At 48.4% G+C, this 27,036-nt stretch overlaps 1 pseudogene; it reads left to right on the top strand.

Moving 5' to 3' along the window:
• The first annotated feature begins 276 nt into the window (after nucleotides 1-276).
• Nucleotides 277-27,036, top strand: LOC139839102 (protein ALP1-like; annotated as a pseudogene).

Below are 27,036 nucleotides of genomic sequence, written 5' to 3'. Positions count from 1 at the left end.
GTCAGGTAGCGGCCGATCGGCATGGTGGGAGAAGCCGAAATCCCAGCGGCGTTTCGCGGGAAAGGTAGGGTAACCTCCCTCTTCGGTTACCCTCTCCATTAGCCTCCTCCCAAATTTTCCCTTTCCCAATTTTTGCAACGGCGGCGGCGGCGGCGACCCAGATCTGGCAGCGCGCATCTCCCTTCGGTCTCCGGCGCCAGACCAGGGTCCTCTTTTCTAGCCGCGGCGGAGCCTGCGCACATCTACGGCGGCTTTCGGCCATGTCCATCTTCCGCCATGACGGAAGTAAGGGGAAACTCCTCTGCTCTACTGTACTCTCCGATTCACGTTGGTAGAACTAGTTGGGTTGTATAAGACCGTTCGTAATGCATAGATCTTATTTGAGTAGACCGACCAACTCCATCTTGTGCATCACGCCGCAGCACTTGTCGTTTGCATACAAGCCTAGATCCTGATGGTGCACAAGAGAGCTGTTAGGCATGCTGCTTTTCCTCGTGTGAGTTACGGTCCTATGGTACACCGAGATCAGGAGAGGATTGCCAACCTAAACCACATCTACAATTGCAACGACGTAGAGGCTATCCATATGCTACGGATGAGAAGAGCCCCTTTCTATGCACTCGTGAAAACGTTCAGGACTAGAGGACTGCTGACTGATAGCATCCACACCTCTGTCGAAGAACAAGTCGCAATGTTTCTTCATGTCGTCGGTCATAACCAGAGGTTCAGAATCATCCATAGCACATTCAGGCGATCCACGAGACTATCTCTCGGTACTTCCAGCAGGTGTTGTACGCAATTGGGGAGTTCAGAGGTGAAATGATCAAGGCAGCATCAACGAACACACCACCCAAGATCAAGAACGGCTACAGGTGGTTCCCCTATTTCAGGGTGAGTACAAAATCATGTTCCTTCTACCTATCAGATGTGTGGTACTGTCAGAAACATGAATGTGTGCTAATTTTTTTACAGGATTGCATTGGGGCCATTGATGGTACTCATGTCACTGCAAAGGTACCGAGATCAATGTATGCAGCATTCCGCGGGAGGAAGCACTACACCAGCCAGAACGTGCTAGTAGCTGTGGATTTCGATATGAGGTTCACCTACGTGCTTGCTGGGTGGGAGGGTTCAGCTCACACTACAAGAAATGTGCCATAATATGACGTTTTTTTTATGACTGGAAATCAAAATGTCATAGCTTTATGACGTTCCTAGCTTTGACCATCCTTGGCCAATCCGGGGGGGCAAAACCCTAGAAAATCGTGACGTTATTGGGCAAAAACGTCATTGGCAATTTAGGTCAAAACGTCATTAGCAAAATTAAGTGGCCTACGACGTTTTTCCAATGCCGATTGCGACAAATCAATAGCGTCATTGGCATTTGGCTCAATACAATGGTATATGTTTGGCTACCATGTCATCCATTTTGCCTATGTGTCCCTTTTCGGGTCCCACGCGCCTCACACGTGTCACTGGAAGCAACTGGCTTGAACTAACTGACATGTAGGACCAACTGATACTTGTGGGACAAAGGCGTCTTGTTATTTTTTTTCTCTGTGCCGTCCACCATTTTAATGGGCTGCTGGTGATATCCTCCTCTTTTGGGCTGTCCTCTACTAGGCTGCTGGCTGCTGGCCTACCCCACGGCGGCCCATCCGGGGGTTGAATTGCTGGCCCGACGGCCCATCCGGGGGTTGAATTGCTGGCCCGACGGCCCATCCGGGGTTGGAGTGGCTCCCGATGGAAATAACTGGCAAAAATTGCGCTTGCGGGGACTCGAACCCTCGACCTGGCGCTGCCGCACTACCACTCCCTACCGCTTTGCTACAATAGTGTTGTTGACACAAGTATGGTTGTCCATGTATATAGACATGATAGACTAATCAGTTGTCTTCAAAATCCCTCCACCTCGACCAAAATCCCTCCGACCAGGTGCATCTAGCTAGGGTTCCTCCTCCGACCAAAATCCCTCCGACCAGGTGCATCTGTTGCATGGCGGCGCAGTTCCCAGCCTGCTCGGGCAGTTCTTCTAGGTCAGGAGCGTCGTCGCGTCGCCGCCGGCGGCCGGGCACGCCCATCCCGTATCGGCAGCGGCCATTCGATTATGAGCCCACCGACGTATGTGACTGTGGCGAGAAGATGCCGCAATGGATTTCTTGGAGTGATCCGAATCCTGGGAGAAGATACCGGAACTGCAAAATTCGCTCGGTTAGTCTTCGAGCACGCCCCCGCCCCATTCTGAATTTCGCCCGCCGTCTTCTGAAGTTTCTTTTCTACTATGGCTTACTTATCCTCTTTTGTTCTTCATCTGTCAGATTGCTGGTGGAATAGGGTGTAAAGTGTTTAAGTGGATTGATGATCCGCTGGATGCACGTCACAAAGAGTTAGTTCGTGATCTGCGTGATGCTGTTTGGGATCGAGATGAAGAAATTGAGAGGCTCCAGGTAGAAATTGAGAGGCTCCGGGAAGAAAAGTTTACGCTTGCTGCAAGGAAAGCAGAGCAACCACTGAACCAAAGAAAATGGGAGGCTTCATGGTTTGGGTGCTATCCGTAGCTTTTGTCATCTGTTGTACACAGGTGATGTGTAGGAACTGAAATTAGGGTGAATTCAGTGATCTGTTGGTCAGGAGGAGAAGAAGCTAGAGTATATGCTAGAGTTATTGTGTTGTAATTCCAACCATTTGTCTGTTCGTGCCACAATGTTTAGTTCCTGAATTTGAACCATGTCTATGTATGTGTGCAATTCTGTTCAGTTGAAAATGTGTTCTGTTGAAAATGAGTTCTGTTGAAAATGTGTAGCAGCTACTTTTGCACGGCGGCGCCGCCCATATATGGTCGCCGGCGTCAGCCATGCACGGCGGCGCCGCCCATATATGGTTGCCGGCGTCAGCCATGTATTGAAAAAATTGGGCATGGATTCCCCTAAAAATTGGGCATGGAGTCCCCAAAAAATTGGGCACAAATTCTGGGAACAAATAGCTGACATATTCAACATAAATTCTGGGAATATTGAACATAAAAATTGGGCACAAATTCTAGGAACAAATAGCTACTCATCTTCTTCGAAAACTTGACGCTTCCTAGTCCTATTTCCTCCATCATCATCATCACCATCCTCATCGCTGCAATATTGGTACATTGTCTGATCAACCTCCTCGATTTCTTCGGGCACAACCTCTTTGCTATGTTTCTTCAGTTTGTCCACAATGACTTTTTCAAGTAGCACACGTTCCTGGTCACTTCTCGTCCTACTCCGTGCAGTGCCTTCTTTTTCTTGCACAGGAACTTGACTGGAATCTTCATCTTGATATGATAGTACAGCAACACCGGGTCCCTGTTCATTTTCTTTTACACTCCATAGATGTCTATGGTGAAATTTCTGCACAACTTGCCATTTTCCTTTCAACTTGGTGTCTGGCACATAAAAGACCTTGGTTGCTTGTGATGTCAGAAGGAAAGGATCAGTCTTGTACCAAAACTTTTCTGTGTTAACACTCTTGAAGTGTCCATCATCGTCGAGCCCGGGTTTCCTACCACCAAGGTCAAACCAGTCACACCGGAAGAGGACAACTGACCGATGGACGCCACCGCTGGAGTTGTATTGCAATCTGATGATGGATTTGAGCTGACCAAAGAAGTCAATGCTGTTGCCATCATGATCTCCCTCGTAAACGATTCCACTATTTTGTGTCTTCCTGTTCTTCTCGCGGTCCAACGATATGGTACCGAACACTGTCAACAACACATGCCGAATATAGTCTCACTCTAAAATCTGGTTTGCACGCCAAAGCATAGAGATCAGGACAGACATCATTTCGCATTTTTCCAATCTGCAAAAAATCAACCGGGGGTGAGTAACACACACAGCAAAATTATATCATGAACTTTTCCAATCTTCAGAAATAAACCAGCTAAAGATCTCACATGAGTCTGAAACCATCTAGCAAAGTTCTTGGCAAGCCATCTATCAACATTGATCTGACCACCTTGTTGGTTCAACTCTTGTTTGCACAGGCTGGAATGGCAACAGAAAATAGATCCTAATTATTATTTGGAGAGGCTGCAATAACCTATCTATATAAGGGGATGAAGAGAAACGTACTCGATGTATGGATCAACCTCAGGGCAACTTCGGAGCACATACCACACCATGTTGTCATAGTCCTCACCAGCAAACACATATTGAGAGGCTCCAATAAATTTCACACCGTGTTTGAAAACAGACACATCACCAATATGTGAATCATCCCGCTCCGGATTTCTGCTTGGACGGTTGAATCTTGTTTCAACATCGTCGAAGTATCTCGAGCAAAATTTCAGGCACTCATCAACAATATATGCTTCGGCAATCGATCCCTCCGGCCTGGCATTGGTCCGGACATAACGCTTCAATGTTAGCAACCTTCTTTCGATTTGGGTACATCCAACCGTAATGCACTGGGCCTCTAAGCCTTGCCTCTTTTGGTAAATGGATGGCCAAATGCACCATCACGTCGAAGAAAGATGGGGGGAAGATCTTCTCAAGTTTGCAAAGAATAACTACGATTTCCTTTTCAAGTCTGTCCAGAACGTCTCTCTTCAGTGTTTTGCAGCACAGCTCTCTGAAGAAATTTCCAAGTTCAGCAACCGCTTCATATATGTCTTCATGGATTGTTCCTCGAAGGCCAGCCGGTAAGATCCTTTGAAGCAATATATGACAGTCATGGGTCTTCAGCCCTTGAAGCTTGCACTTATCAGCAGCAACACACTTGGATATGTTAGACGCGTACCCATCTGGAAACCTCACAGCTTTTATGAATTCACAAAAAGCAATTTTTTCTTGTTTACTCATTGTATACCACGCCTGTGGCATCTCAAAAGAGTCAGCTGAAACAGGCTGCAAATGCAAGTCACGTCTTATGCCCATGTCTTCCAAATCAAGCCTTGAATTCACAGTGTCTTTGGTCTTGCCTTGTATGTTCATGAAAGTACCAAGCAAATTGTCACAGATGTTTTTCTCGATGTGCATTACATCGAGATTATGCCTCAGCTTTAGATCTTCCCAGTATGGCAAGTCCCACAAACATGATCTACGGCTCCAACACTGACCGTCCTCACGTTTCCTTTTCTTCTGAAGCTTGCACAGTATCACATCTCTAACCCTATCAAGCTGTTGCTTCAGCTCTTCTCGAGTGAATTCAGCTGGCTTCTCACGGCTTTCGAAGCACCATCGAATTCTTTGCTATTTCTCCAAGGATGGTGCCGAGGTAGCCAACGGCGGTGCCCAATAAAGCAGATTTTGTTCCTTAATTTCTTGGAGCAATTCTCTTTGTCACAACGCACACATGCCTGGTAACCAGCTGTGGCCCTCCCTGACAATGTGTGCGGTGCGGATAATCATGAATACACCATAAGATTGCAGCACGGAGATCAAACTTGTCTGGACTATTGGCATCATACGATTTTACACCTTTCCAGCTCTGCAGCTCTTCCATCAAAGGCTCCATGAAGACATCAAAATCTTTTCCCGGAGAGGATGGACCAGGGATTAGCAATGCAAGCATGAAGTTGGACTGATCCATACATGCCCACGGCGGAAGGTTGTATGGCACCACGACTAGAGGCCACCTGCGGTAGGAGTTGCTCATATTCCCGTCGGGATTAAAACCATCCGTGGCAAGTCCAAGCCTTATGTTCCTGGCATCAGCGGCAAAGTCTTTATGAATATTGTCAAAATCCTTCCATGCATCCCCGTCTGCTGGATGACTGAGATCATTCTCCACGTCTTGCCGCTTCAGTTTGTGCCACTGTACTTCCTTTGATTGCTCCTTTGAAAGAAACATTCTTTGCAGCCTTGGAATCAATGGGAAGTGCCTTAGCACCTTCTCTGGGATCTTTCTCCTACCATCAGCATCTTTCCATCTGGAGGCTTTGCACTTGGGGCAATTATTCTCCTTGGCATAATCCTTCCGGAACAATACACAGTTATTCGGGCACACATGGATACTCTCATAACCAAGTCCCAACCTGCCGACTATGCTAAGTGCCTCCTCGTATGACTTTGGTATTGAGCTATTAGGGTATTGCAAGGCCAAAATCGGGAGTATCGCGTTGAATGCAACGTTGCTAATCCGGTAGTACGACTTGGCCTGAAGTAACTTGACCGTGAGTGAAAACCTTGACATTGTACCCCCATCGCTGGCTACGCGCTTGGCTTCCTCTATCAACTCAGCAAATATAGTGTCCTTTCCAAGACCTTGCGGTTCTCGAAGTTGTACAAATCAGCAAGCAGATCAGGAATTCTATCATCTTCGTAACCATCTTCCTCTTGCAAACCATAATAGTGTGCCTCTGCATCACCTCCACCAACATGGTGTGCCCATGCATCACCTCCATGTCCAGCCTTAGGTTCACCTCCATGTCCAGCCTCAGGTTCACCTCCATGTCCATGTCCGGCTTCAGGTGCACCTCCTTGTCCTCCATGTCCAGCTTCAGGTACAGGATGTAATGGTTCTCCATGGAAGACCCATCGGTCATAAGTGCTTGCCATCCCAAAAAGAAGCAAATGAGACTCTACTACATCTAGAGGTTTTGTGCACCGGTTGAGACAGCTACGACATGGGCACGGCACACGATCAACATTGGCAGCATTCAAGCGAACAAACCGCATAAACTCTGCCACTCCCTTTGTGTGTTCAGGGGAAAGCCTTCTAATTCTTGTTGTAATCCAGCGTCTGTCCATCTGCGGAAGAACAAAATGATGCAATTAGCACACACCTAAGCGCACAGCGAGTTCCAATTTCAAGCAATGCACAGCAGTTCAATTCGATTTTGTGAACTCGATGAAGAAGAACAGATCGAGAGGGAGAGATGAGAGGGGTGCAGACCGGGAGATGCGGAGGGGCTCGTCCTGGAGAGGGCGAGGGGCTCGTCTGGAGAGAGGCGAGGGGCTCGTCGTCGGCGAGGCGAGATGGACAGCAGATCCCTTGCTCGGACGCGCAGCGCCGGCACAACCACCACCGCCGTCACCTCGGACTCGGTACTTTAGTCCTAGTAACAGCACATATTGGATCACTGAGATTCGATATTATGAACTGATGAAGAAGAACAGATCGAGAGGGGAGAGGTGAGAGGGGTGCAGACCGGGAGATGCGGAGGGGCTCGTCGTCGGAGAGGGCCGGGGCTCGTCGTCGGAGAGGGACGGGGCTCGTCGTCGGAGAGGGACGGGGCCGCCACCGCCGCCACCGCCGCCGCCGCCGCCGCTCGTCGTCGGAGATTCGAATTTCTGCTAGGTTATCGGAGGGAGTTGGATTCGGAAGGGATATTTGGGCTTCTCCGGGCGCCAAAAAAAATCAAAAAGAGTGAGGGCTGGGACTCGAACCCAGCACCTCTAGATGTGTCAACGTGCCAGTTAACCAGTGGAGCTATTGGAGAGATCTTGTCAGCTTACCATCCTTTATCCTTTACATAGTGGAACTAAGGCAACTTTTTTTTTATAGTTATGGATATGATCTTGTTACATAATCTATCAGAGGGGATACTGATTTAGGACAACAGTTAATTTGTACAGGAGCATTAGCTAAGCAACAGGCTAATATATGACTAATAATTAATTACGGCTAGCAAACTATATATATCTATATATACTCCAGCATATATAGACCACCAAAAGCACATTATATTACACATATATAGTGCCAGCCTTGAGCTCAATAACATAGTACCAAAAGGACACGTTAATTATAGATACTACCGAGGAGGTTCAACGCTCATTTACTTGAGCACATTACATAGACCAACAGGCCATTAGATAGTACCAGATCGATCGATAAGAGGTTCAACGCTCATATTAGTTGAGCTCATACACACATATATATAGTACTACTAGATTAATTAGAGAGGTTCAGCCTGCTAGCTCATTTCTCGAGCTTCCTGACATACAACTTGAGACCGCCCCGGCGCGAATGCGGAACCAAAACACAAAGATATCATTTGCCTTCATCTTGCTCTTCCGCACCACAACACTCCAGTTTGTTGTGATCACTGCACCGTCAAACTTCCCTTTGCCCTGGAAAATCCTCACTTTCACACCATGTCTCTCACTGTAAGAGACAAGAAAGTCATTATCTGGAAGCTGCATATTCGTCGAGATGTACTTCTTGGTAAACTTCCGGTTGAAGTACTGCAGATTATAAGATGCAAAACTTCGTTCAGATGAAGTAATTGTCAACATATAAAGATGCAAAAACATCCTTGATCGAGATGGAGTAATTATATTTACCATTCTGGAACAGCCTTCCACGGTACTTGCACTCTTTATAGTGCACACATAAAAAGGAATTGCGGGCGCTTTTGGTCAACAAGATATCTCGGGGTATCAACTTGTGTAGGATTCATTTCCACTAGATTGGGATACATGCAAAAGTCATCCCATTCCTCACCTGCCTCTATCACGGGACCTACATATATAAGGAAACCAGGGAATAAGGCCTAGTTTAAAGTTTTCCTAAAACTGAAGTATATCAAACCAACGGTATTTATAGAAAGCTGAAGTATTCCTTGAATGCTACAAATTGACTAGCTATTATGCCAAACCGAGACTAATTAAGCATTTGACCTATATCCTGCATCTATAACTACTATATATATATTTTACCTCGATGAGTCGATGGACATCAGCGGGAGGAGGAGGAGCAACTTCCTCATGCTCACTGCACAATCCATTGCTGCGGCATCATCAGCTTTCTCTTGCTTGACGTGAACCCTATCTAGAGCACCATCCTCACCTTCGGAGTATGAGCTGATGTCCATGGTCTCAACGTCCTTCTTGGATGGGCACAACGTGGCAACTTCATAGTCATAGGGGTCCATGGTGTCGACCGAATAACAATCATTGAACAATTTGTGAACTAGGAAACTATTAATTACACAAAAATTAAAACTAAGTTGGTATGATTAGGTACAGATTGAAATACTAACAATCAGCACAAGCACATGTATAGAAACAATCAAAACCAGGAAAATCTACTCTAGCACTAGAATCTACATTGAATCGATCAAACCCTAGGAAAATCGCCGCTCGGACAAAAAAACCCCAATTAAAATCCCCCGAGATTAAGTACGGCAAACCCTAGAAAATCCCCCGCTCATCCCCCAAATTAACCTGAGCTTCAGCCGACGGAGGCAGTGGAGCTTCGGCCGACGGAGCTTGACGGAGCTGCTTGACGGGAGCTTCGGCCGACGTTGTTGGGAGAGTAATTGGCGGCTGTGGCGGCTGGGTGAGAGTTAGTTAGACAGGGGAGAAAGGTGGTTTTGGGTTGGGCAATTTTGGGGTGGGTGGGGCAAAATGGCACCCACTGACGTGTGGGGCCATCTAGCGATGAATACCAGCTTTGGGTTGGGCCATTTCCGGTAATTTTATGTGGATTAGGGGCCAGCAGTGTAAAATGGAACCCTCATTCTCTGTTTTTACTAATTATAATAAATCAGAAATTCCCTCCTCCGCCTCTCCGCTTCTTGAGGGTTCCAATCCTCTTCTTGGCGGTTCCACTCCAACTAGACGGAAAACCCTCCTCCGCGCCAAGACGCTTACGCACCCGCCGCTTCGCCTCCTCTGCCGCTTCCTCCTCCACCGCTTCTGCCTCCTCCGCGCCATGGACGCTGCTTCTTCTTCCTCTTCCTCTGTTCCGCAACCGCTTCGCCTCCTCCGCCGTCGCACAATGCGAGGCCATTACTCAGATCAGGACCTTCACCGTCCATGGCGGCAAGGAGATCGATGTTGTCTACACAAACGAGGAGGAGACGATGAGCAAGTACCTGAAGATGTACACGCAGTGGTATGCGGAAGAAGAAGAGAACAAGTTTGTAGGATTGGATCTCGAGTACACTCGGGAGGACCCCAACCACGAAGAAGACAACTACCTCGCCATCGCTCAACTGTGCATGAGGAACCACGTCCTCGTCTGCCACTTTTCCTGGTTTGTAGACCTTAATCTTGCTCTGATTTACTTAATCTTGCTCTGATTTTGTTAATCTTGCTCAGATTTTAGTTAATCGCTAGTGCATGATGAACCAAGTCACCCTCGAGTGCTCTGTTTTAGTTAATCTTGATCTGTTTTAGTTAATCTCGAGTGCAACAAATTAAACTACAAACCGTGCTAGCTGCAAAACTAGTTTTGTTTTACGTGTTTTGTGTAACAAAAGCCACAAAGCATGGTGTGCTGATCTTGCAGATTGAATCTATCCATATGCTCATCTAGCATGTACTGGATTTCATTATACCAAATTAATTATCACAAAGCAAATTTCCAGAGTCCTGATCTTGCATTTAATAGACTTTTGTTAGTTTCAAAATTATATGATGCAAAATGATATTTCAATGACTAAAAAATTTGCACTTGCACATTTCATAAAAGTGTTGGTCATGCATTCTTTTAGTACCAAATGGATTATGACTAGATAATTTTCAGACTCTTGATCATGCACTTACTAAACTTATGTCAATTTTATTCAAGTTATGAGATTGCATAGACTAAACATTCGTATTCCCAAAATTTATTCAAGTGTTGATCTCGCAAGTACTAAATTTTTGCATCAAATTGAATCTATCCATATGCTCATCTAGCATGTACTGGATTTCATTATACCAAATTAATTATGACAAGCAAATTTCCGGAGTCTTGATCTTGCATTTAATAGAATTTTGTTAGTTTCAAAATTATATGATGCAAAATGAAATTTCAATGACTAAACAATTGCACTTACACATTTCATAAAAGTGTTGTTCATGCATTCTATTAGTACCAAATGAATTATGACTAGATAATTTTCAGACTCTTGATCATGAACTTACTAAACTTATGTAGTTTCAAATTTTATATTCAAGCTATGAGATTGCATATAGACTAGCTTCGTAGTCCCAAATTTTATTCAAGTGTTGATCTCGCAAGTACTAAATTTTTGCTTTCAGGACCAACGGGGAATGTCCGGCGCTGCGCTCATTCCTTCAAGATCAAGGAATTGTGTTCTGCAGCGTTGACAAGAGAGCAGATTTTATAAAGTTATATTACGAGAAGATTATAATTCCTAGGGAGAACTGGATCGATATCCAGGAAATTGTCAACGTCAAAGGTCTCAACGAGAGAGGAAAATTAATGAGGGATGGAATGGCTAGTCTTGCAACTAGCATCATCGACGAGTCGTACAGCCAGATGAAGAGCAAATTCCCTCGAGAGAGGCACAATTCGGGAAGAGCAGCCGTTGTCTGATTTAAACCTGGAATATGCAGCTAAAGATGCTTACGTGAGCTACCAGCTCTACGTTAAGATATGGTTCTTCCTGCGTTACCTTGTGTTTTGCCCCGGTTGCAAGAAGGAAGACGAGCTGAGGGTACGTACGTATCGCAAATGCAAGGCAGCGAGAGATCGAAGCTGAACATGCACGAGAGAAATGCTGCGGCTGAAATAGCAAGGTTAAATGCTGAACTTGCAAGCGCGGCTGGCTGAACTAGCAATCTTGAAGGCACCGACTTCCTGCAGCGACAACACCCGGCAGACAAGTCCCCCTCATGGCAAACGGACGAAGATGAATGATGAGCGATGGCTGGAGAGCGTAGTGATGCGCCGAAGAGTAGTGATTATTGGCGAACACGAGGAAGAAGTCATGGACTGGTGCTGATCAAGAGTGATGATCCGTGGACGACGGAGATGAGTGATCAGCGAGCCCGAAGAGTGATAATCCGTGGGTGACGAAGCCGGGCAATTGCGACGACTTCTCCAAGATCCATGCCTAGTTAATTATTTGTATTTGCTTGTCAAGAAACTTTGCTTCTATCGTCTCTTTGTTTATGAGGCACAGCTCGGGGTAGACTTGTATAGGATCTCCCCATTAGGTAGGATCATAGGATCAACTTAGAGAAATCATACTTTCCTGATGTGAATAGTACTGTCAGATCTGGTTGAATATTCACACCCAGATTTATCTTTTTTGTTTCTCTAAGTGTATGTCGAATTTGAATTTGAAGTTACATGTACATCTCCATAATATATGTGTATGCCTCAAGTTTCACGAGAAATCTAGGGGGGTAGACCCGCCGGGGCACACGTTCCGCTGTTTTGGGGGAAGGAGGCGGAGAACGACCGCATGAGCACCGGAAACAAACCAAATCTTGCATGTGGACCTATGATATGTGTTAAAGTGTGGTGCAAGGTCTAATGGTGCAAAAGTAGCTCCCCTAAACCCTAAACCCTAAACTGGGGAGGCTTCGAGCACTAAAACCCCTCTAAAACCCTAAACCACGACACCGGAGCTGCAGAACCATGCATCATAAACCCTAACCCTAACCCTATACCCTAAACATATACCTAACCATAAATACTTACCTTTAACCTAAACCCTAGCCCTACCCCCTAAACCCTAGCCCTAACCCTACACCAAACCCTAACCAGTAGATCAGGCACACCCTCGATCGTGTGATAATGGCTCTAGCTGCGGGTATATGTGCCAAAGGGTCCCAATCTTGGTTCTCCATGTGTATATGTCCTAAAAAAACCTAAAAGAATGAAAAGTTACATTGGTGCACCCTCGCACGGAGAAATCTAGGGGCGGACCCAGGAGCACACGTTCCTGTTTTGGGGGAAGGAGTAGGAAACGGCCCGTTTCACCACATAGTTTGTCGGAACGAGGCCATATTTGGCACGTGCGTGGACCTTAGGATGGGAAGCAAGGCCCGTGTCGCGGATTTCCAATCCGAACCACGGGCGATGGTTTTTCCATTTTCGGGGTGCCGGAAGGGCTTTTTTTGTGAAGGGGCTACATGGTGCGCATTTTAGTATTGCGCGAGACCTCCGCGCAGCGGTAGGATACCTCCTACGCACCACCTATCACATGCCGTATGCGCGCGGTAGCCATCTGGGAATCCCTCCCGCTTCTGCGGTGTCCCGCCGAATCCGCTGAAACCGACCGGATCTGAGCTGAGGGGCCACACTTTCCTTTGCTCAATAAATGGAGGGAAAAATGTTTTTAGGTCTAGGACGCGTCATTTTATGTGCTAAATGTTTTCCATTTCGCGCGTTGGCGGACGGGTGCACGCGCGCTCCCGGTACGGCCATACCGCATGTCCCGACGGCCCCGTTTTGCGCAGTTGGCAAATTAAACGGAGCCAAAAATCGAGCGGAGCCGCGTGGCGTCATTTTATGTGTCCTGGTAACCACTTCAAAAGACGGAATTGGGATACGGCAATTATCTTGAAAAACCCTTCACGAATAGGGCTATCACGTCCGGAGTTCTATGGCTTTTAGGAAATGAGTAGGAAACGGCCCGTTTCACCACATAGTTTGTCGAACGAGGCCATATTTGGCACGTGCGTGGACCTTAGGATGGGAAGCAAGGCCCGTGTCGCGGATTTCCAATCCGAACCACGGGCGACAGCTTTTCTATTTTCGGGTGCCGAAGGGCTTTTTTTGTGAAGGGGCTACATGGTGCGCATTTTAGTATTGCGCGAGACCTCGCGCAGTGGTAGGATACCTCCTACGCACCACCTATCACATGCCGTATGCGCGCGGTAGCCATGGGAATCCCTCCCGCTTCTGCGGTGTCCCGCCGAATCCGCCGGAAACCGACCGGATCTGAATCAGGGCCACACTTTCCTTTGCTCAATAAATGGAGGGAAAAATGTTTTTAGGTCTAGGACGCGTCATTTTATGTGCTAAATGTTTTCCGTTTCGTGCGTTGGCGGACGGGTGCACGCGCAGCTCCGTGCGGCCATACCGCATGTCCCGACGGCCCCGTTTTGCGCGGTTGGCAAATTAAACGGAGCCAAAAATCGAGCGGAGCCGCGTGGCGTCATTTTATGTGTCCTGGTAACCACTTCAAAAGACGGAATTGGGATACGGCAATTATCTTGAAAAACCCTTCACGAATAGGGCTATCACGTCCGGAGTTCTATGGCTTTTAGGGGAAATGAGTAGGAAACGGCCCGTTTCACCACATAGTTTGTCGGAACGAGGCCATATTTGGCACGTGCGTGGACCTTAGGATGGGAAGCAAGGCCCGTGTCGCGGATTTCCAATCCGAACCACGAGCGACAGTTTTTCCATTTTCGAGGTGCCGGAAGGGCTTTTTTTGTGAAGGGGCTACATGGTGCGCATTTTAGTATTGCGCGAGACCTCTGCGCAGCGGTAGGATACCTCCTACGCACCACCTATCACATGCCGTATGCGCGCGGTAGCCATCTGGAATCCCTCCCGCTTCTGCGGTGTCCCGCCGAATCCGCCGGAAACCGACCGGATCTGAGCGGGGCCACACTTTCCTTTGCTCAATAAATGGAGGGAAAAATGTTTTTAGGTCTAGGACGCGTCATTTTATGTGCTAAATGTTTTCCGTTTCGCGCGTTGGCGGACGGGTGCACGCCAGCAGCTCCCGGTGCAGCCATACCGCATGTCCCGACGGCCCCGTTTTGCGCAGTTGGCAAATTAAACGGAGCCAAAAAATCGAGCGGAGCCGCGTGGCGTCATTTTATGTGTCCTGGTAACCACTTCAAAAGACGGAATTGGGATACGGCAATTATCTTGAAAAACCCTTCACGAATAGGGCTATCACGTCAGGAGTTCTATGGCTTTTAGGGGAAATGAGTAGGAAACGGCCCGTTTCACCACATAGTTTGTCGGAACGAGGCCATATTTGGCACGTGCGTGGACCTTAGGATGGGAAGCAAGGCCCGTGTCGCGGATTTCCAATCCGAACCACGGGCGACAGTTTTTCCATTTTCGGAGTGCCTTAGGAAGGGCTTTTTTTGTGAAGGGGCTACATGGTGCGCATTTTAGTATTGCGCGAGACCTCTGCGCAGCGGTAGGATACCTCCTACGCACCACCTATCACATGCCGTATGCGCGCGGTAGCCATCTGGGAATCCCTCCCGCTTCTGCGGTGTCCCGCCGAATCCATTGAAACCGGCCGGATCTGAGCTGGGGCCACACTTTCCTTTGCTCAATAAATGGAGGGAAAAATGTTTTTAGGTCTAGGACGCGTCATTTTATGTGCTAAATGTTTTCCGTTTCGCGCGTTGGCGGACGGGTGCACGCGCGCTCCCGGTACGGCCATACCGCATGTCCCGACGGCCCCGTTTTGCGCAGTTGGCAAATTAAACGGAGCCAAAAAATCGAGCGGAGCCACGTGGCGTCATTTTATGTGTCCTGGTAACCACTTCAAAAGACGGAATTGGGATACGGCAATTATCTTGAAAAACCCTTCACGAATAGGGCTATCACGTCCGGAGTTCTATGGCTTTTAGGGGAAATGAGTAGGAAACGGCCCGTTTCACCACATAGTTTGTCGGAACGAGGCCATATTTGGCACGTGCGTGGACCTTAGGATGGGAAGCAAGGCCCGTGTCGCGGATTTCCAATCCGAACCACGGGCGACGGTTTTTCCATTTTCGGGGTGCCGGAAGGGCTTTTTTTGTGAAGGGGCTACCTGGTGCGCCGGGTCGTATTGCGCGAGACCTCCGCGCAACAGTAGGATACCTCCTACGCACCACCTATCACATGCCGTATGCGCGCGGTAGCCATCTGGGAATCCCTCCCGCTTCTGCGGTGTCCCGCCGAATCCGCTGAAGCCCGACCGGATCTGAACTGGGGCCACACTTTCCTTTGCTCAATAAATGGAGGGAAAAATGTTTTTAGGTCTAGGACGCATCATTTTATGTGCTAAATGTTTTCCGTTTCGCGCGTTGGCGGACGGGTGCATGCGCGCTCCCGGTACGGCCATACCGCATGTCCCGACGGCCCCGTTTTGCGCAGTTGGCAAATTAAATGGAGCCAAAAAATCGAGCGGAGCCGCGTGGCGTCATTTTATGTGTCCTGGTAACCACTTCAAAAGACGGAATTGGGATACGGCAATTATCTTGAAAAACCCTTCACGAATAGGGCTATCACGTCCGGAGTTCTATGGCTTTTAGGGGAAATGAGTAGGAAACGGCCCGTTTCACCACATAGTTTGTCGGAACGAGGCCATATTTGGCACGTGCGTGGACCTTAGGATGGGAAGCAAGGCCCGTGTCGCGGATTTCCAATCCGAACCACGGGCGACGGTTTTTCCATTTTCGGGGTGCCGGAAGGGCTTTTTTTGTGAAGGGGCTACATGGTGCGCATTTTAGTATTGCGCGAGACCTCCGCGCAGCGGTAGGATACCTCCTACGCACCACCTATCACATGCCGTATGCGCGCGGTAGCCATCTCTGGGAATCCCTCCCGCTTCTGCGGTGTCCCGCCGAATCCCGGAAAGCGACCGGATCTGAATCGGGGCCACACTTTCCTTTGCTCAATAAATGGAGGGAAAAATGTTTTTAGGTCTAGGACGCGTCATTTTATGTGCTAAATGTTTTCCGTTTCGCGCATTGGCGGACGGAGTGCACGCGCGCTCCCGGTGCGGCCATACCGCATGTCCCGACGGCCCCGTTTTGCGCAATTGGCAAATTAAACGGAGCCAAAAAATCGAGCGGAGCCGCGTGGCGTCATTTTATGTGTCCTGGTAACCACTTCAAAAGACGGAATTGGGATACGGCAATTATCTTGAAAAACCCTTCACGAATAGGGCTATCACGTCCAGAGTTCTATGGCTTTTAGGGGAAATGAGTAGGAAACGGCCCGTTTCACCACATAGTTTGTCGGACGAGGCCATATTTGGCACGTGCGTGGACCTTAGGATGGGAAGCAAGGCCCGTCTTGCGGATTTCCAATCCGAACCACGAGCGACGGTTTTTCCATTTTCGGGGTGCCGGAAGGGCTTTTTTTGTGAAGGGGCTACATGGTGCGCATTTTAGTATTGCGCGAGACCTCAGCGCAGCGGTAGGATACCTCCTACGCACCACCTATCACATGCCGTATGCGCGCGGTAGCCATCTGGGAATCCCTCCCGCTTCTGCGGTGTCCGCCGAATCCACTGAAGCCCGACCGGATCTGAATTGGGGCCACACTTTCCTTTGCTCAATAAATGGAGGGAAAAATGTTTTTAGGTCTAGGACGCGTCATTTTATGTGCTAAATGTTTTCCGTTTCGCGCGTTGGTGGACGGGTGCACGCGCGCTCCGATGCGGCCATACCGCATGTCCGACGGCCCCGTTTTGCGCGGTTGGCAAATTAAACGGAGCCAAAAAATCGAGCGGAGCCGCGTGGCGTCATTTTATGTGTCCTGGTAACCACTTCAAAAGACGGAATTGGGATACGGCAATTATCTTGAAAAACCCTTCACGAATAGGGCTATCACGTCCTGAGTTCTATGGCTTTTAGGGGAAATGAGTAGGAAACGACCCGTTTCACCACATAGTTTGTCGAACGAGGCCATATTTGGCACGTGTGTGGACCTTAGGATGGGAAGCAAGGCCCGTGTCGCGGATTTCCAATCCGAACCACGGGCGACGGTTTTTCCATTTTCGGGAGTGCCGGAAGGGCTTTTTTTGTGAAGGGGCTACATGGTGCGCATTTTAGTATCGCGCGAGACCTCCGCGCAGCGACAGGATACCTCCTACGCACCACCTATCACATGCCGTATGCGCGCGGTAGCCATCTGGGAATCCCTCCCGCTTCTGCGGTGTCCCGCCGAATCCGTTGAAATCGACCGGATCTGAGCCGGGGCCACACTTTCCTTTGCTCAATAAATGGAGGGAAAAATGTTTTTAGGTCTAGGACGCGTCATTTTATGTGCTAAATGTTTTCCGTTTCGCGCGTTGGCGGACGGGTGCACGCGCGCTCCCGGTGCGGCCATACCGCATGTCCCGACGGCCCCGTTTTTGCGCGGTTGGCAAATTAAACGGAGCCAAAAAATCGAGCGGAGCCGCGTGGCGTCATTTTATGTGTCCTGGTAACCACTTCAAAAGACGGAATTGGGATACGGCAATTATCTTGAAAAACCCTTCACGAATAGGGCTATCACGTCCAGGAGTTCTATGGCTTTTAGGGGAAATGAGTAGGAAACGGCCCGTTTCACCACATAGTTTGTCGGAACGAGGCCATATTTGGCACGTGTGTGGACCTTAGGATGGGAAGCAAGGCCCGTGTCGCGGATTTCCAATCCGAACCACGGGCGATGGTTTTTCCATTTTCGGGGTGCCGGAAGGGCTTTTTTGTGAAGGGGCTACATGGTGCGCATTTTAGGATTGCGCGAGACCTCCGCGCAGCGGTAGGATACCTCCTACGCACCACCTATCACATGCCGTATGCGCGCGGTAGCCATCTGGGAATCCCTCCCGCTTCTGCGGTGTCCCGCGAATCCATTTGAAGCCCGGCCGGATCTGAATCGGGGCCACACTTTCCTTTGCTCAATAAATGGAGGGAAAAATGTTTTTAGGTCTAGGATGCGTCATTTTATGTGCTAAATGTTTTCCGTTTCGCGCGTTGGCGGACGGGTGCACGCGCGCTCCGGTACGGCCATACCGCATGTCCCGACGGCCCCGTTTTGCGCGATTGGCAAATTAAACGGAGCCAAAAAATCGAGCGGAGCCACGTGGCGTCATTTTATGTGTCCTGGTAACCACTTCAAAAGACGGAATTGGGATACGGCAATTATCTTGAAAAACCCTTCACGAATAGGGCTATCACGTCAGGAGTTCTATGGCTTTTAGGGAAATGAGTAGGAAACGGCCCGTTTCACCACATAGTTTGTCGGAACGAGGCCATATTTGGCACGTGCGTGGACCTTAGGATGGGAAGCAAGGCCCGTGTCGCGGATTTCCAATCCGAACCACGGGCGACGGTTTTTCCATTTTCGGGGTGCCGGAAGGGCTTTTTTTGTGAAGGGGCTACATGGTGCGCATTTTAGTATTGCGCGAGACCTCCGCGCAGCGATAGGATACCTCCTACGCACCACCTATCACATGCCGTATGCGCGCGGTAGCCATCGGGAATCCCTCCCGCTTCTGCGGTGTCCGCCGAATCCATTTGAAACCGACCGGATCTGAATCTGGGGCCACACTTTCCTTTGCTCAATAAATGGAGGGAAAAATGTTTTTAGGTCTAGGACGCGTCATTTTATGTGCTAAATGTTTTCCGTTTCGCGCGTTGGCGGAGACGGGTGCACGCAGCTCCCGGTGCGGCCATACCGCATGTCCCGACGGCCCCGTTTTGCGCGGTTGGCAAATTAAACGGAGCCAAAAAATCGAGCGGAGCCACGTGGCGTCATTTTATGTGTCCTGGTAACCACTTCAAAAGACGGAATTGGGATACGGCAATTATCTTGAAAAACCCTTCACGAATAGGGCTATCACGTCCGGAGTTCTATGGCTTTTAGGGGAAATGAGTAGGAAACGGCCTGTTTCACCACATAGTTTGTCGGAACGAGGCCATATTTGGCACGTGCGTGGACCTTAGGATGGGAAGCAAGGCCCGTGTCGCGGATTTCCAATCCGAACCACGGGCGACGGTTTTTCCATTTTCGGGAGTGCTGGAAGGGCTTTTTTTTGTGAAGGGGCTACATGGTGCGCATTTTAGTATTGCGCGAGACCTCACGCGCAGCGTAGGATACCTCCTACGCACCACCTATCACATGCCGTATGCGCGCGGTAGCCATCAGGAATCCCTCCGCTTCTGCGGTGTCCCGCCGAATCATTTGAAAGCCCGACCGGATCTGAGCTGGGGCCACACTTTCCTTTGCTCAATAAATGGAGGGAAAAATGTTTTTAGGTCTAGGACGCGTCATTTTATGTGCTAAATGTTTTCCGTTTCGCGCGTTGGCGGACGGGTGCACGCGCGCTCCGGTGCGGCCATACCGCATGTCCCGACGGCCCGTTTTGCGCAGTTGGCAAATTAAACGGAGCCAAAAAATCGAGCGGAGCCGCGTGGCGTCATTTTATGTGTCCTGGTAACCACTTCAAAAGACGGAATTGGGATACGGCAATTATCTTGAAAAACCCTTCACGAATAGGGCTATCACGTCCGGAGTTCTATGGCTTTTAGGGGAAATGAGTAGGAAACGGCCCGTTTCACCACATAGTTTGTCGGAACGAGGCCATATTTGGCACGTGCATGGACCTTAGGATGGGAAGCAAGGCCCGTGTCGCGGATTTCCAATCCGAACCACGGGCGACGGTTTTTCCATTTTCGGGGTGCCGGAAGGGCTTTTTTTTGTGAAGGGGCTACATGGTGCGCATTTTAGTATTGCGCGAGACCTCCACGCAGCGGTAGGATACCTCCTACGCACCACCTATCACATGCCGTATGCGCGCGGTAGCCATCTGGGAATCCCTCCCGCTTCCTGCGGTGTCCCGCCGAATCCATTTGAAACCGACCGGATCTGAATGGGGCCACACTTTCCTTTGCTCAATAAATGAAGGGAAAAATGTTTTTAGGTCTAGGACGCGTCATTTTATGTGCTAAATGTTTTCCGTTTCGCGCGTTGGCGGACGGGTGCACGCGCAGCTCCGTGCGGCCATACCGCATGTCCCGGCGGCCCCGTTTTGCGCAGTTGGCAAATTAAACGGAGCCAAAAAATCGAGCGGAGCCGCGTGGCGTCATTTTATGTGTCCTGGTAACCACTTCAAAAGACGGAATTGGGATACGGCAATTATCTTGAAAAACCCTTCACGAATAGGGCTATCACGTCCGGAGTTCTATGGCTTTTAGGGGAAATGAGTAGGAAACGGCTCGTTTCACCACATAGTTTGTCGGAACGAGGCCATATTTGGCACGTGCGTGGACCTTAGGATGGGAAGCAAGGCCCGTGTCGCGGATTTCCAATCCGAACCACGGGCGACGGTTTTTCCATTTTCGGGGTGCCGGAAGGGCTTTTTTTGTGAAGGGGCTACATGGTGCGCATTTTAGTATTGCGCGAGACCTCCGCGCAGCGGTAGGATACCTCCTACGCACCACCTATCACATGCCGTATGCGCGCGGTAGCCATCCTGGGAATCCCTCCCGCTTCTGCGGTGTCCCGCCGAATCCGTGAAACCGACCGGAGGATTTGAACTGGGCCACACTTTCCTTGGCTCAATAAATGGAGGGAAACATGTTTTTAGGTCTAGGACGCGTCATTTTATGTGCTAAATGTTTTCCGTTTCGCGCGTTGGCGGACGGGTGCATGCGCGCGCCCGGTACGGCCATACCGCATGTCCCGGCGGCCCCGTTTTGCGCAGTTGGCAAATTAAACGGAGCCAAAAAATCGAGCGGAGACGACATTCTAGCTAGGAGAATCCTTCACGATCGAACTGCCACGTTCGGAATCTTGATGTATATAGAATGGGATAAAGCTTGCATATGCCTTATGATAAGCATATAATTAGTGTGTGCAAGAGACATATATTATTTGACCTAATTAACCAAACATTTTCTGATTTTTTTATATAATTTAATTATTAAGGATTCTAGGAGTTTCATATATCCCTATATTATTATCATTAAAGGAATGAAGGTGACACACGTTTAATTACATGATATTCTGTTTTTAAAAATATTTTAACCTACACCAAATTATATGCATTATTGCGCATTTAATTATTATTGTTTTGCACAAAAAAGCCCCAAAAATTCCCTCCAAAACCCCAAAACCCCAAAACCCTCCAAAACCCCAAAACTCTCCCGCCCAGCTTCTCCCGCCAGCTCCAGCGAAATGTTTTGAATCCGCCCGCCACTAACCTAAGCTGGAAAGGAGGGCAAATGTCCGAAACGCCACTAACCTAAGCTGGAAAGGAGGGACATTTCAGTCAAATCCCGTACGAGCTCCCTCAATTCCCCAATTCCCCTCCCACTCCGGTGCGATACGAACCCCAATTCCCCTCCCACTCCGCTCATCCCCACCCGCCGACGGCCACCGACGAGCGGCGCTCCGACGAGCGGACGAGCGGAGAGCTACCCGCCGACGACGGCCGCGCGTGCGTAGACGCTCGCCACAAGATCTTCAGGCGAGTTCCCTCCTCAACCCGACCCCTCGCCCCCACTTCTATGGCCTTTTCTTGGCCTGCTTAGGGTTTCGTCGGCCATGGCTAGGGTTACGGTTTGCTTGGCATGGCATGGTTAGGGTTAGGGATTTCGTGGCATGGCTTCTTTCCTTGGCTTGTCCAGGGTTAGGGTTGCTCGGCCTGTCATGGTTCTTGCTGCAAGCAGTCCATGTTTGCTTCGGATCTTGATTGGCATGTGTCTTGCTGCAACCAGTCGATGATTGCTGCAGATCTTGCTTGGCTCAGGCTCTGTAGAATTTAGATGCAGTTTCTGCAGTCCCTATATGATTACCTGCTGCCGATCTTGCTTGCTGTATCCAACCAATCAATTAGTGATGCGGATCTTGCCTCGCGTGGGTCTCGCTGCAACCAGTCCATGATTGTTGGGGATTTTACTTGGCTTGGGCTCTGTAGATTGTACATCTAGTTTACTGCAGTCCATATATGATTAGCTGCTATAGATCTTTCTTGCTGCAACTAGTACATAATATGATTACCTGCTGCGGATCTTGCTTGGTACAGATCTTTACCAAGGCATGCCCTTTTATATTTCGTCGATGAACATTTATATTGCCCTTTTATCCTGTGTTGATGAAACTTCTCCCAAACAAAGTTTGGGAGCCTTGTTTATCTGTACATGCCTACAGCTTTTTCTGTGTACATGTCTATTGTTGTATGAAGGGATATGTCTAATGATTATAACCTGTTATCTTCTTAGGTAATACTATCAAGGTCTGACCTACTTCAAGGAGCAAGGTGAACCAGGTGATTGTTGATCCACATGAACCTATGTTGCTTGGTTCTTTAATTGCATCCATATGTTGTATCTGCTGTCACTAATTGTTATTCTTTTCGTGCCGGCACATATCCAACCCATCAACATCGTGCATGGCAAAGACTGGGAAGAAGCATTGGTATGCGGCTTCATCCTAACATCATTGTGTCTAATTGATGCTTTTAATCGGGTCTTTGGGGTTTTGGGCTCTGTCTGAATATTTCTGTACCCTAGGATTAAATGAAACTAAAAGTTGAAAATTGCTATGATTAAACAATTTACCTTAGTTGTTCGAGTTGGCTTGCTTCTATGCATTTCAACCATCAATCTAATGGTTACATATTTTTCTCATACATGTAAAGAAGCGCCCCTCACCGAGATAGAGAAGGACAGGGCTAGGACAATGATGCGGAACAACCGTGTCTTACAATCCCTGGGTATCCCCATTTGTAGTGTCAATTTTTAGGAAGTCACATGGTGGTCGAGGTGGAGGTCGTTCCACACTTTCAAATGATGAGTCATCTGCCATAACACAAGGCGAGAGCTCAGATTATCATCCAAGCAATGACCAATTGGTTGACCAGGAGGATGGGGAGGTTGAAGGGAGTATAGGGGAACACATTGAGAAGGTGCATTACTGCTTATCATCTTTGGAGCGCGGCATTATTTGTATCTGTTTTCTTATTTCTGTTTTGCTATAACTTTGTGATGTAATGCCATTTTGTTTTGCTATTTTTGCGAGGCATTGAAGGATCCCAAGAGTAGAAAGAAAAAGGTTTCATAGAAAGACAAGCCCGAGGAGGAGGAGTAAGAGGTTGCAAAAGGAACAAAGTTCAATGCCTCCTGTTAGAGTGTTTGCTTTGATGCTCCAGGAGGGAGAAAGAGGCATCTGGAACCTGTTGCTGAAGTTCCTTCCAAAAGAGTCACCAGGAGGACATCAAGTGAAGCGTCTGCAACCAACAATGAAGATACTCCGCCCCGCAACAATCGCAGTAGCTCACCGCAGATTGATGAAAGGATCGATGAAGCAAGCAACATTCGCGGGGACACAGGTCCCATCGCATCTCTGATGTCATGGTCCATCGGCACTTTGATTACGATGGTTTTCTTGATCCTGAGGATGATGAAGGCAAGTTTTTGTTGGACAGCTGTCCACACTATCTACTGCCTTTTTTGTTTATCTTTATAAACTCTTTTGGTTGTGGGTCTTTGCTTTACGACATGATCTTTGTATGTATGCTATTCGGGTGGAACCACCGCTGCGGTGGCCGTAAAAGGAAGGGCACCGGGCTGGAGCGGATTTGCAAGGGGATGGGAGTCAAGCTTACCATTGAGATTCCTCCAGGGCTGAAACGTCTGAGTAGCCTTTGCCTGCTGCCAAGTTTGCATCGGAGGGTGGAATGCTTGCAAGAGGCCAGATGCCGCTCCTTCCGCATTTCAAGTTGTACAAGAGGGATGAGAATTTGTTGGCCGACTTCGTTGGAAAGATGGGGGTAATCTTCTTCATCACCAGTTCATTTGTTAGATGACAGGAGTGCTTGCTTGATTGTTCATAGTTCATGATAACTAACCTCGTCCTTGCCCTTGTTTGCTTTGTAGGCAAATTTCAACATGGACACGAGTCGGAAGACATCCGAAGGCTTGCTATGACGTCATGCGGAAAGTGTCGAAGAACGAGGCGCTACATCACGAAAAGGGACTACTTCGACAAAGTACCAGCAAATGAAGTCAGCATCAAGTCCCCTGTTAAGGATGTCTCGGATGAAGAATGGGAAGCTCTAAGCTGCTCTGTGGGTAACCCCAAGACACGGGGTATGTTCTTTGCTTCGATTGCGATCATTAGTGCTTGCATGGTAGACATGATGCTCATCGTTATAGTGTGCACATTGCTGAATATCATGATTGTGCCCTTCTGTAACACATGTACCAAGAACAAGGACAATCGTCTTTGCGGTCAAATTTGGCCAAAAGATCGGCTCTCGTAGCTATGCTTTGCTCATGCAGTATGCAACTGTAAGAACACTCTTACAGAATTTCCTTTTGCATCTTACTCTTGTCTCCACAAGCTTATGTTCGATTCTTGGTGAACATCATTTCCGGAGGGAGGAGCGCTTGAGAGGTGAAGAGCTAGATGCAATCGACATCTTTAAGGCGACCCATCACAGCAAGAAGGATGGTTTCTCTGAGGAAGCTCTAGCTGCAATAGTAAGTGACTTGTTCATTTCACTTTTGTGAACCATTCTTGGACCTGCGCGTTTCCTGAATGGATGAATCTTTTGGAAATGGATCTCCAGGCTGATATGGAAGCTGAGATGGCTATTCCTGTGCCAGAAGGTGCACCGCCAAGGTCTGCGATCATTGTTGTTGCAAAGGTTCTTAGCAAGGAAGCCAAGCACGCACTTTCTGAAGAATGCTTGGACTTCAGCCCAGTTCCACTGTCAAGCTCAACAAGCCCACCGCAGCTGCTTGTATCGGCGCATGTTCATGACCTGGAAGCACAGTGAAGAGGTCCCGGGAGGAAGCTGAACAGATGAAGCGGCGGTTCTGCCATCATGGAAGAAGCTGCTGCCCAGAAGGAGAAGCAAGCGGCAAATGAAGCCGCACAAGCTCAGCGTGACAAGGACTACATGGAGCTCCTCAAGCGGACTGAGGAAAGTGATAGGAGGCTTGCTCACATGATGTCCATCTTCGGAGCATCTGCGAATTAGCTCCTGCTGCTGGTCGTATCCCTTTTTTGTGTCCCGCCATGGAACTTGGTCATATCCTGGCAGCGTGACAATAACTTGGTCATATCTGTGAACTTCTTACTGTGAATCTGTGAACTTTCTTGACATGTTGGTGAATCTGTGAACCTGGTCATTTTGTCTTTGTCACTCTGCTGTGAAATTTGCAGATTTGAAATGTTGTCTTTTATATTTCTTTGTTGAATTTCCTAATTTAATATATGCACTGTTGGGCTATTGTGGGCTCTTAAAAGGCCAAGGCCCAAAGTAGCCTAGAAATATATGGGCTCTTAAAAGGCTAGAGCCCAACAAATAATTAATTGCATTTTCGAAAAATGGGAGTTGAAAAGGCCAAAAAAGGCCGAAGCCCAAAAAACTTGCAGGACCGTAAAAAGGCCAAAGCCCATAACTTTTATGGACCCAAAAAGGCCAAGGCCCAATATCTTTATGGACCCCAAAAAGGCTGTGGCCCAAAACCTTTGTGGACCCTATAAAGGCCTAGGCCCAAAATCTTAATGGACCCTAAAAGGCCAAGGCCCAAAACCATATTGGACCCTAAAAAGGCCAAGGCCCAAAACTGTAATGGGTCCTAAAAAGGCCACGGCCCAAAACTGTAATGGGTCCTAAAAAGGCCACGACCCAAAACTGTAATGGGTCCTAAAAAGGCCACGGCCCAATGGAAATTGGCCCAGGCCCAGTAAGTACAGCAGCTAAAAAGGCCGTTGAAAAAAAAATAAGCTAAAAAGGCCGAGGTAATTGGGCCAGTTACGGGCCAAGGCCCAACAAAGCCGAAAAAAATAATCAGAACTAATGGGCTCAGCCCACATAAGGAGCTGAATGGACCGGGCTGAATTCAAATAACGACGTTTCTAATTCGTCACAATTTTGCCACGTCGGATTGCCACGCTGGACTCGGGGGCAGGTGCCCATGACGTTTTGGGAATGTCATGCAGTCAGTGACATTTTAAAACGTCACAAAGCTCTACGACGTTTTCAAGTGGAACGTCTTAAGCACTCACTGCTGACTCCCAGCTTTCGACGTTTTGAAAGTTGTCACAATAACGTCACAAGTAGCCATTAGTGACGTTTCAGTGACACCTTTATTTCGTCAACTTATGGCAGATTTCTTGTAGTGTCATGATGCGAGCATCCTGGCCGACAGCTTTTCAAGGCCTGATGGGTTGGAAATCCCTGAGGGTAAGTTCTACCTTGGAGATGCTGGATATGCATGCCGACCTGGTATTCTACCTCCCTTCAGGAAAACAAGGTACCACGTCAACTAGTTCTCTGCGAAGCACCGACCTCAGAATGTGAAAGAGTTGTTCAATCTGAGACACTCAAGCCTTAGAGTCACCATTGAGAGGGCCTTTGCTGCATTGAAGAACGGGTTCAAGGTCCTTGACCAGAAACTATTCCACACTTTTGACACTCAAGTAAAGCTGGTCCTTGCTTGCTGCATTCTTCACAACTGGATCCTTGGTTGGGGCGAGGATGAGTTCTTCGAAGAGGTTGTCACTTTTGATGAAGTAGATATCGGCCATGGTGTGGACGCAGGCGACAATGATGCCTGGAAGGAGAAGAGGCAAGAGTGGGCAGACGCAATGTGGGAAGCCAGAGGCAACACCACCATCTGA

The sequence above is a fragment of the Lolium perenne genome, chromosome 4 (genome assembly GCF_019359855.2).
Source record: "Lolium perenne isolate Kyuss_39 chromosome 4, Kyuss_2.0, whole genome shotgun sequence".
NCBI lineage: Eukaryota > Viridiplantae > Streptophyta > Magnoliopsida > Poales > Poaceae > Lolium > Lolium perenne.
This window is presented reverse-complemented; position numbering and strand designations above follow the sequence as displayed.